The 12,335-nt window shown below is 38.6% G+C and overlaps 2 long non-coding RNA genes across 2 annotated transcripts in view; one reads left to right on the forward strand and one right to left on the reverse strand.

Annotated features, from left to right (window-relative positions):
* Nucleotides 1-12,335, forward strand: part of LOC110480443 (uncharacterized) — a 204,759-nt gene that overhangs the window by 102,026 nt on the left and 90,398 nt on the right. The window contains exon 3 of the long non-coding RNA XR_013340819.1: nucleotides 3,053-3,137. This is a non-coding gene — a long non-coding RNA (uncharacterized LOC110480443). The remainder of the gene's footprint in view (nucleotides 1-3,052; nucleotides 3,138-12,335) is intronic.
* The window catches only part of LOC110480444 (uncharacterized), a 53,103-nt gene that overhangs the window by 15,581 nt on the left and 25,187 nt on the right, over nucleotides 1-12,335 (reverse strand). The window contains exon 2 of the long non-coding RNA XR_002467111.1: nucleotides 4,806-4,842. This is a non-coding gene — a long non-coding RNA (uncharacterized LOC110480444). The remainder of the gene's footprint in view (nucleotides 1-4,805; nucleotides 4,843-12,335) is intronic.

Consider the following 12,335-nt stretch of genomic DNA (forward strand, 5'->3'; position numbering starts at 1 on the left):
AGAAAGATCCCATTTTTTAAGCTGAAAGAACGTTCAAGGCAGGGTTTTCTGGAAGAGGCTATATATTTAACTTAGTTAATTGTTATGGTTAGAAATTAGGTTTGCACATAGCTCCTTGTACTTGCATCTAGTGTCCCTGAGGAAGAGAGCTAAACAATACCATTTGTACCTGAAAATTTAACTTTTTTCTCCCCTCAGGTATACCACCTGGAGTAATAACAGTCCTATGTCTGCCTTTGGACCTCAGTGTCTTAGACTGATATAGCAACAACCACACTGTTAAACCTGTGTGTGCATTCACATTATATGTCAATATCTGTGGAGATATAAGATTTGGCAGAGGATTGATAGCAAGCACCCTATCATCTGCTAAAATAAATGGATTGCATACTACTAAATCTTTAGGATAATTTAAAATCTGGATGTGAATGCCTTGCTTACCAAGGACATTCTCCTAGAAACTAGCCAAAATTATATCTCAAATTAGGAGCAATTAAAGTAAGAAAAGTGTATCTTAGTCACCACAAATTAAATGGGTATGAATTTCTAACCTCTCTAAGGAACACTGGGTACAATTCTGTGAGCAACACCTCGAGTTTGTGGCGCATTTTGAATTTTAAGTCAGTGAGGGGGAAGTCATTATTAGGAACCAGAAGTCTGTGCCATTTATTTACTATAACTTGTACTGGTTTTTAACATATATATGATCAAGGTCCCACTGTATTCTGTTCTTGTGTTAGTCTGTGTATGTAGAACTAATCTCAATCAAAGCTCTTTGCTCCTGCTCTCACCAGGAGCTGCATTTCCTGCTCACCTTAACTGCAAAAGGAGCCAGCTGAAAACCAGACCTGTCTGGGGTGGGGTGGGAGGAGTGTGCAGCTGGGGGTGCTGCCCTAAGTGTCATCCTCACACCCACCTGCCAGAAAGCCCCAACCCCATAACAAAAGGGTGACCCTGCTTTCTAGCTGCAACTCTCTCAATAGACATCAGTGGAGGAGTCCCTTTTTTTGATTGCTTTTTTTGATTGCTTGATTACTCCCTCAACAAGGAACTGGTGTATTTAAGACTTGGGACAAAATGAAAATGGAATGAAACCCCAGCACACAGAATTGCTAAGGGAACAGAAGCTGGACTTGGGAATTTTGAGTTTCCTCTAGTCCAGGAAACCTGTTTCTTGTTTGTAAAGGTCCAATATAAACTGAGGAAGGAGCGATTTTTACAGAGTTGTAGCAGCTTACAGAAGAGCTGAATGATATGACAAGGGTGAGTGGTTTTAAACTGAAAGAGGAGGGTATAAATTAGCTATTATAAAGAATTCTTTACTCTGAGCTTGGTGAGCCCCAGCACAGGGCACCCAGAGAAGCTGTGGAAGCCCCACACCTGGAAAAATGTTCAAGGCCAGGTTGGACAGGGCTTGTGGAAAATGTCTCTGCCCATGGCAGCGGGCTGGAATTGGTCCCTTCCAACACAAACCATTCTGTGATTCTATGATTAGTGAAACAAAGTTACAGCTACAGAAAGTATTTCTCTCTGAACTCTTCTGGATACATTTTTGGGCATAAAACCATGTACTAATACTCAGCAAAGATGAGATAAAATTGTGACATTAGAAACTTTTTCTGTTCTCCCAGTGTTTTGTAGAAGTTTTCAAACATTAAAATTACCTGTTCAGAATTCAGAATTCCAACTTCCTTCATGGTTATTAATTTATACTGGCTTTATTTCACCTACATGGGGTAATTTAGTATTCTTTAAATTTTTAATATCTTTTCAAGATTGATATTTATTATGTGTTTATAACATTCTGTTTGAATGCTATTAAGCAGTGTGGTAACAAAATAATGTAGTATATCTGCTACAGCATGTTCAGTAATGTATAAAATTGTTTCTCTGAGAAAGAAAGAAGCTTTGCGTGTTGAGAGGCTCTAAGCAGGAGGCCATGCTGACAGAAGGGAATTTGGGATAGCAGGATTTCTTGAAGGTCCTCAAAAAAATCAGAATTTATTTGTAACATGTTTACTATAAATGAAGTTAGTAGCTGCCTCTACTAGCAGCATTATTCCCATTTAAAAAATTCTCAGGAATAGTTCATAAAAACTCATAACCAATATTAAATTGTGAGCTGAGATGGTGAAGTAAACTATCAAAAGTGTTGTGTATCCAGATTACCTCTTAAGATCTGCTCTCCTTCTCCTCCTATTTCCCTTCTTTCTGTCTCTTTTTGACTGCTGACTGGAATGTCTGCACATACATCCTAGTGTCTATGGGGCTCTGTATGGGTAGTAATAAATAATTTTATCTCCAACTGATGTTCCTAGAAATGACAGCTTCTGAAATACAGTCAGTAATCTGACATATAAATCTTCCTTTGGAATCTCAGCAAATTCTACTTATCTTCTAGATTTGTCAGCTGCCTTTCAGATTCATGAGCTCTGTGCTTTGGTTGATGTATCTTTCAAACCACATGGGATAATCAAAGTTGCCCTTGTTGGATCCCATTAGACTCTTTTTAAGATGCCCCAGGGACCTCCACAAGGCAATGGACTCCCAAGGTCTGATGCTCTTGAGTTGCTCATTATTCCTGCATGGGTCTCAGAAAAATGACTGTGCAGCTCTCTCATCTGGGAACCAGTGCTAATCCAGATGAAAATTAGAGGATTCTTGATTACAAGGTGGCCAAAGTTTAAAAAAATGATGCAAACAATATTGACCCTTCCAACAGTTTTTTTATTCTTGTTTTTTTTGGAGGGGGTGGTGGGTTTTTGGTTTGTTGTTTTTTTGTTGTTGTTGTTTTGTTCTGTTTTGTTTGTTTGTTTTGTTTGTTTGGTTTTTGTGGTTTTTTGTTTGTTTCATTTCCTTAAGCCATTGTGGCAAATCTGAGTGGTTGTTCATTTTATACTTCTGGTGCTTAACTAAGCACATTGTTCTAATAGCCCACCTAGCGCACTCTCTTATCTTAAATGCTAAGGAGACTGCTACAGCATGTAAAAACAAGGTTAAATGGGTAAATCCAACATGTGAATTAATGTATTCTCCATTTTTCCTTGTACAGGAATTTAAAATTGTGCAGTGGTGCTGATGTGGATTCCTGAGGCTCTGGGACAGGACAACCAATCACACAGGAGTCTGGCATTCATGTGAGTCTGCTGTTCTCTTGATGCCAAACAAAATATCCCCCAGAGTTTCCAGACAATTTTTAAGATTAAATAGAACAATCAAACTTAATTAACATATTTTATCAGTTAGATGACTCCAAATGTTTTTATGAGAGTTAGAGAGTACATTTGAACGATTTAGATGGTTTTCATTTCTTAGCAGGAGCTAGACCTTTATTTATGGTAAGTCAACATACCTGTACCTACTGAGATTCTTTTTCTACATCTCAAATGGATTCAGCACTTTGTAATTTGCTGGATAGACAGAGGTGCACAAAAAAATGCCTGGGGTTCTGTGTTCATTTGCAACAGGGCAGATGTGCTCCAGTGCAAAGCAACCTCTGGAAATGCTTCAATTTGATGTTATTGTTTCATTGAGGGTAGGGATTTGGAAAAAAGGGCTCCTTTGGCACTGTAACAAATGGTTTACCAGATCATGCTGGAAGTTTAAGCCTAGGTAACATAAAGATCCTTTAACTTCTTGATCTTAATCAGATACCCTCTCCAGTTTTATAAAATATGTGAGTGCCAGAGTGATACAAAGAGTGTTGTTCTCCTGTGGTTCCTTATGTTTGGTCCCTTATCTTCAGTCTCTTATCTATACATGCATTTGATTTTTTTCCCCTCTGAAATTCCCAGTAATTTTAGAGTGGAAAGCAAATCCTTCCAAATAAAAGGGTTTGGACCCAGTAAATCAAGAATAAATAGTAAAATACTAAGGAATGACAGCAAATAATACATGAAGCTTTGGGATATTGGGCCTAGAGCCAAAATATACAAGTGTCAAAGATACAAGGTGGAAGAACAGGAAAGCCTTTGTCATCTGCTGTGGCAGTTGGGGAAATCTGGAATCACTTTGTGTACTTTTATTGGCCAAGGAGCAAGGGATCCATGTTTTCTTGCAGTTCCCTGTATGTACTGTTTCAATTCAGAGTTTTACTAATGCGATCTTGAATAATCTGGAAGGAAGAAAAGGGCAGCCTGTTTACAGAAAAAGGGCTTGTGTGATGATGTTCATAAGGTGGCACCAGCACCATAGAGTGGACAGTGTGAGGACATATATAACCTCTGGATATTTTAAGAAAAATATCAGGACACAAGAATAGAATTTGAAGGCAAAAAGAACTCTAAGCATGCAAATAATATACTCAAACAATATGGGAGATAGATTATTAAGTCTTTTCTAGGAAAATCTGCTTCTGATAGAATAGAATGAGGGAAGAAAAGTCAGGATTTAAGCTCCTGAGAGTGAGCTATAAATGTGCTGTAAAAAATGGGACAGCTGTATGTGATTCTTTACTGTTCTTACTGGGCTGAACATGCATTAAATTAAGAATTCTGTGGGTCTGTAACACATCAAACTGAAAGCTTATTTCTGTATACTACAATAACCAGGTAAGAATGCAGTTACACATATAAATACATGCTAATTGCTATCAGCAGTTGTGTTTTGAAGATCATACATTTTTTATGCATAGCAAGCTGCTAAAATATCCTTGCTAGTTATTTCTGCATCATAGCAGCCCTATTGGAAAAGCACTAGCAAAAAGGTGTTCCATTTTAGGATTTCCACTAAGACTGCAATCTCCTGGTAAAGGTGCAAGAGGGATGTGACAGACACTGCATTAACATAAAGCTCAGAATACTTACTGCCTTCTGCTTCCCAGGGAAGCAGTCACTCAGGTTCCTGTAAAGGCAAGAAGCATAAAGAGACTGGGGTCTGTTATCAGCACTCTTGAGCAGAGCTGAGATATAGAGCGCTCTGCTTAATATTGCTTATCACTAATTTTGTGTGTGATAACTGAAGCATGAACAATATCCAAGCAGGAAGCAAACTAGATCTATAGCTGCACAGTCAAGCCTATCAAAATATATTGCTGAGCTCCTACAGGCAAACAGTTCTGCAGAATATCAGTTGAAACAGGATGTTCCAGCTCACTGGGCCTCCACTCACCGTATGCTTGTGCAGCCTTACCTGTAATGGCAAATAGCTATGCTCAAGGGCAGGATGAATTAAAAATTAGGAAGGGATGTTGGAGTGAACCTGCATGATATCGAAAACTGATGGGCTTTTTTACTTGCTATGCCCCACTGTGTTGTGAGGTGGGGATGATGAAGTCATGGAGTCTTGCTGAAATCGCTCACATGAGTGAGGAGTGTAATATTACTCTTAGAAATCTGTATTTGCAAAGCCATGCTGAGGAGATTACCCTGGAGAAAATCCACTCTTGCCTGTGTCTTCATTCTATGACAGTAGTAAGAGACAAAATGATGGTGTTGCTCTGTGCCTTGTCTGTTTAAACCAGAAATGTTCTCTCTTCTAAGCTTATCCTGTATACGAGGAATCATATTTGTTTTGACCCATGTACAGGCAAACATTTTCTCTGAGAACATTGGATGCAGGGTGGGATTTTCTGACAGTCCCTGCATCCTTCATGCACCTGTGTTAGCTGTGGGTTACAAACCTTACACTGGTGAAGAGTATAAAAACACTGTCTGGTTTTAAAGCATATCCTAAGGATCATTGTGATTTTTTTTCTGTTTCTAGTGTGAGGAAGCACTAAGCAATATGCCCAAAGGAAAATGGTATCATTTTGGTTTATAATAATGTGTTGAATGCATGATTTTTTTTTACATGGTCACATGTAACTACAAACTATTCTTCTGGGAATTATTGCACAAATGCTACAATTCTACTATTGTGAGGACACACATGCAGTTTATATTTCCCTGTTCTTTTAGTAGCAAAAAGTCTGTGACTACTCTTAGAGGAAGTAATTGAAAAAATTTAGCTAGTTGGAGTGTCTATTAATGTAATATTTTTCCTATGTATAATGCTAAGAAATATTTAAAAAGTTTCAAGGCTTGAGGACTGAGGTACAAACAGACCCAGCAACACCTAATAGTTTTGAAATTTCAAGTTAGTTTTTCTTCTTATAAGCAAAGAGATATCACTGTGTGTTTACCTAATTTCCCTTTTTATTTGATTTTTATCAAATCAATTTTATCTGAGGGCATGGGCCCCAGCATCTCCTGAGAACCTTGGTGCTGCTCTCCATAAGGTTGGAACTGAGCTACCGCTGAAGTGTTAAAAATGGAAAGAAAAAATTCACAAGGCAAAGGGAACAGGGGTGTTGTCTCCCTTTGGTGTGTGCTCCAGTCATTGCACTGTAACACCCCTATGTCTTGCTGTGAGTTAAACATAATTTTGCCATGGGCAGATAATCTCCACAAAGATTCTTCCCTGTTGGTGGGTGGCTTGGGAATCCAGCTGGGGAGAGGGTCCAGGTAGGATTGTCATGAGCTGCCTGTGAAATCTGTTCAGTAAATGGGGTTCTATACCCAATGTTGGTCTGGTTAAACAAGATCTCGGGCTGTACAGGTGTAGTGTTAGACAGCACATTTTCCCCATAAAATATTTTTCTCTTTTTATTCTAAAAAATCAATGTTTTTATGATTAATCTTGATGCCAATGACAGTTTTTTTCCTCTTTAAATGTGTCTTTCTTGTAATACTGAAGGAAATAACAAGCTGGTGCCAAGTGCAAGTCAAATAAATGGGCAATTGCTAAGGCAAAATACTAGCAACTTCTGTAAAATAATATGCCATTAAGAGCATTTTATTTTGACTATAAATGGCAATAATTATTCTTTTATTAATATTTCAGAAGACTAGGAGAGGTTATTGGGACAGGATGAGATCGGAAATTGTTCAATTTAACTGTACTTTCTTCACATTAGAAACTCTGGCAATGCCATTTTCCTTTTTAAAGAACAATTTGTAATTTCTGTCCAAAGAATTAGTTTGAGAAGTATGATGTATCTTGTGATACCAGTTACAACTTCATCATTCTAATATGTGCATGTATAAACCAGCATACATGCATGGAAATAAACTTATGGAGCAACTGGTAGTGCAAAAAAGCATCCAAAGTAAGTTTCTAACAGAGCTCTGTAGGCCATGGCATGAATTTCATGCTTGGTGAAAATCTTGTGTAGCTCAAACCATCTTGATAACCAGAATAAAATGATGAATTTGTTCTCATTAATTAAACATATTACCTAAATATTGTGTTGGATTATGAATACTCTCATATCTTTGCTGTTTTCCATTTCTGTGTTGTGAAAAGGCTTACAGAGCAAGAGATGTGTTTTGAAGGGGAAAGAATTAGAAAATACTTTGAAAATGTTAAGGAAAACATTTCATATAGTTCCTTTATCCTAAGAGCAAAATTACAATGCACTTAAGAGAAAAGAAAATGTCAGTAAAAACAACAAAAACAATATTAATAATGACCCCTAAAAGATTTGAAAGCAGGCAGGTTAATCTTTTTATTTTTCAATACACCTGTCTGAACTCCAGCACAAAGTAATTAATTACAGGTTCTGGTACAGAAATGCCTCACATATCAACTTTGGATGTCTGCCTTTTCATAACATACTAATTACTCCTTTTTTACACTGTGACTTTGTTAAAATGTGGAGGGTAGTAGAACAATGTTGACATTTCAAAGGGCTGGACTTACATTCCCTGATAATTCACTGGAGTCACACAAAATACTTTCCTTAATTACCACACAAAAGCAACACGTTTTCCAAGCTGCCTTGCTCTATAGATGTATTAAAAAGCCTTAGCTTATTTAAGTGGTGAGGTTTTCTTCTCTGAGTAGTTTGGGGATGTTTATTTACTAAGAAAAGCTGTTACATCCCACTGCTGCTGCTGACAGGCTGTGCACAAGAGGGACTGCACAAGTCTTCCCTGACTTCAGCCTTCCTTCTGATGTCCAGTTGCCCTCTGGGTAACTGAGTTTCTGTCCAGATTCTTTAGGATCAGAATCTTCTAGAATTAACAGATTTTGGCAACTTGGCCAACTCATTCCCCTACCTTCTCTGACTCCACTTGTGCATGTGAAGTTTTCCACTGACATTTTCACTGGGGAAAAAAAAAAAAAAGATCAATTTAACATTTGAAGTAGAGGAGTTTCTATAAAAAGGGAGGAAAGATAATGTGTCATTGCCAGATTTTGAGAACATCCACTCCTTAATGCTGAAGAATGTAGGTTAACTGTGGAAACCTGAACTGAGATCACCTCGGTGTTTTTTCCTATAGAGAGTTTCTACAGGTGTGTGTGTGGGGGGGTGTATTTTTCATATTGTTTCCTGAAGGTGCTAAGATTTGTGTTTCATAAGTTCGATGACTTCCTCTCTAATCAGAGTAAAGGGTGTTTTCTAGAAAGGGTGGAACTTTGTTGAGAGCCTGATTGATAGCATTTTATTAATTCAAGTTGTAAGAAATAAACCATGTTATATCTGGTGGTGCAGCTAGGGCTACATGCATTAGGCAAACACAAGACAAAGCTAAGCATGTTATCACTTCCAAAATAAAAAAACTCAAAGAGCAATCCATAAATTATATGAAATCTATGAAGGCATTATGTGTTTATACAATATTAGATTTATTGTTGAAGTATAAATGTTACTTTAATGTTCTAGATGTCTTTAATTTTAATTTATCTGTTAGATATTTAGATAACATTGAAAAATCCCTTATAAAATGGATTTTGTTATGGCCTGAAGATGCAACTTATCACAGGTAAGTAGAAAATTGCATTGATCTCTGCTGTAGATAAGGAGACTGCCATGTCACATGAAAAACCACTGAGCACAATTCAAACATACTGGGGAGTTTCACATTTGTTTTGAACTGAACTGTAATAAAAAAGGCAACGCCTGTTTGAGCAGGTACCTGGGCAAGAGGGCTCTGCTGGGAACAGGAGAGAGTCTGGAAATGTGCTCAGGGTCTGCATGGACCCCACAATCAGGTTTTGAGTGAGGAAGGGAGGCACCTGCTGCACTGATGCCCTCGTAAAGGCTTGGGGCCTCTCACTGCTCAGTGCATGCCAGGGAGCAGAGCAGCTCTGTTTGCTGCTGCCCCCCATCCTGCCATGGAGCTGGTGCAGTGAGTGGGACACTGCACAGCACCCCTGGGAGCCTGGCCTCTGACCAGGGAGGGTGAGCATGGTGCTCCTGGCAAAGGATGCTCCTTGCTAAGAATGTTATTTAGAGTATCAAGGGACTGAGCAAGCACACTTGTCTTACTGTGCTAGATGAAGAGCTATTACCAAAAATGAAGTATGTTGGCACATTGTGAAATGGTAGCACTTAAAAGATGAGCAGGATTTGTGTTCCAGAGAGTCAACATCAGGTACAAGTGCATGCATATGGTGTGCCTAAGTGGCTGCTTAGTCATTCAGGAGGAAAGTGGAGGAGATTGAGTTACCCATAGCAAAGGAAGGCTTTGCTCAGACCTTCTTCTTGCTGTGAGAGGCTGCAGGTTTTGGGCAGCCCCTGATCCTGCCTGGCAGGATGTTTAGTACTGCATATCCCCAGCCCTGGTGATGCAATTGGCTATAAGATGTGGTGACACTCACCCTTTCCCCAGGAGCAGACGCTGCTGCGGCAGACAGGTAGCCCTGCTAGAAATGAGTTGGGCATTCTATGAGTTCTTTTCTATTTGAGCATTGCAATCCATATAATGGAATAGAAATAGAAATAGAAATAGAAATAGAAATAGAAATAGAAATAGAAATAGAATAGAATAGAATAGAATAGAATAGAATAGAATAGAATAGAATAGAATAGAATAGAAATACCCCAAATAATTGCTTCTTGCTTCTTCCTCTCTTTATTTTTCCTCTCAGTAAGCTCTTCCTCCTGTGGCATTCTGCTCCATGCAATTAAGGTGTAAGGCTTATCCTGTGCATGCTTCTTGGCTGGCTGCATGGTACACTTTCAGCAAACTTTTCTTTAAAATATATCAGTACAAATAGACAAATGATATCTATAAGATCTAGGTCTATAGAAAATGTAACACTATTTCTTTAAAACTTCCAACTCCTCCATGTTCCCCACCCTGCTGTTGTTGGTACTTTCATCACCCACTGAGTGCAAGCTAAAATACAGAGACTATTATGCAAATAGTTAATGTTAAAGTGAATTGGATGGCTTGTTGTGCTTATTTATATAACCTCTAAATGCTGTCTATGCACTGTAAGCTGCAGGGTGAGCAGCCAGGCTCCACTCCCATGGTGTCTGAGGAGTTCATGTTTGCAATAGCAATGTATCCCAAATTACAGGTGTACTCTGTACCTAGGCTGTGCTGTAACAAAGGAACCAGGGATACTGCCTCTGGTAAGGAAACAACGGCTGTGGAAGAGTGTACTTAAAAAAGCTTTTAAAGATTCAGTAAATGCCTGTGCTTTTTTTGCTGGGAATCTGGAGATGTTGAGCAAGAGAGAATTTTAGTCTGACCAAATATGGCCAGTTTTGAATGCTAGTGCAGCCTTAGGAATATACAGTTCTACATTACAGATTTGTGCTTTGAAATTAAAACAAGATGTGTGGAAATACACATTGTCAAGATGTCAGCCTAGCCGACACCTTACAGCTGGCAATGAATACTGATTACCTTCTCCACAGCAGACAATTCTTCTATCTAATATAAATTCATTAAAAGAAAGCTGAAATGAAATTTTGTTTGGTTCTAATTTTAAAGGAATTTCTTGGATAAATCAGACCACAAACACATGCTTTCCTCAAAAATAACCACCAGCAAAATCTTAGAAGAAAATACTTCATTTAAACATCAATGTTTTTCACAAACCAAAGCAAGTCTTGGCAAGGAATTATTTCCTGGCTGCTGATACAACAATAATGCCAGCTTTTGGGGGGACCAGTCAACAACTATTCATCGTTACCTCTCCTATATGAGTTTTACATTTATGCTGTGTTGCTCTAAATGTGGTGTATTTGATGCCACAGATGTAAGTAGTAGTAATAAAGATTTTGTGATAATTTAAATGTTAGAGACCTGAGTTACACCAGCAGGCTTAGAGCAGATCTGTTCAAGTGAGAATTTCCATTTTACTGGAAGGTTGAGCGCATTGAAATGTTTAAATTGGAAACATAACTGTTACCCTGTTCATAACTGAAGCAGGGAACGTGGTAACCCTGAGCCTGAGGGGCCTCCCCTTGCCCTCTGGGCCTCCTTGGAGAACCCAGTGGTCCTCATTGTGCCCACCCAAGGCCAAGGCAGCTGGAGGCCATCAACTGGAAGATGTCCTTTAGATGTTATGTCCGTGCTGTTCCCAGCAGCAGCCTGGGAAGGCCATTTTTGCCAAAAGGCAGCAAGTGAACTGCCAGGACACCTGTGGGTTTCTCATGGAAGCTCCCAGGACGTTGGCAGAAGTTTGCTAAACCTGAACTATTTCTATAAAACATCTGTTCTCATTGAGCTTCTGAAAAATTTTTCTTGTATCCCTGAAATTTTGTGCACTGTCTTTCTGAAGATCTGTCTGCTTCTGGTACATAAGGAAGTCTGATGTTTGCAATATCAGTCTTTAAACACTTATGGCACCTCATGAATTAAGCCATTTAAAGCCATGTTTCATCTTTAGAGAGGGAAATCTTTCACCACTGTATGTGGTGAAAGTATGTGAAACACATACTTTAAATTGTCCTTATCTCTGATAACTTTGTCTAAGTGAAGAGTTGGAATTTGAGACTTTGCTCCTTAATCTGACTTAATAAAACCCAGCCATTGTTTATTGGCCTCGTTTGTCAGAGGGGTGATGGAAGGGGCATGTCCCAGAATTCTCTCTCTAATCTGCCTCCTCGTATATTGTCCATTATCAGAACAAAATGGGAAAGAAAATCCTTTACAGTTGCCTCTTTGAGAACTTCAGAAATAAGATTTCAACAGTGCTGAGATTTTTATGACAACATAATTAGACCTTCCACCAGATTGTAAAAACTCAATTTGTTGAAAATTGTGTAAGCTGATTTAGGGTCAAATTCCACACTTCTTATTCAGGCTTTTCTCTGAATTTCCATTGATCTCAATGGCATAAATCAAGTTCTCTATTTCTAGCAAAGTATCTCCGTGCTTCTTTCCTTGCTGTTCCAATGAGCAATCTTCTTTCTTACAAAGTGTATTTCAGAGACATATATTGAAAAGATGTTACTGATGCAGTTAACACAGCAAATAGGATCTGCTGTGCCTGTGATGATGACTTTGACATTCACTTTATGCTACAAAGATTTGAAGGTTAGCTCCCACTTCGATAATCTCTTGTAATGTAGCCTTGTGTCAACAAAGCCACGGGTGTGGACATAGAGATAA

The sequence above is a fragment of the Lonchura striata genome, chromosome 14 (assembly GCF_046129695.1).
Source record: "Lonchura striata isolate bLonStr1 chromosome 14, bLonStr1.mat, whole genome shotgun sequence".
NCBI classification, from domain to species: domain Eukaryota; kingdom Metazoa; phylum Chordata; class Aves; order Passeriformes; family Estrildidae; genus Lonchura; species Lonchura striata.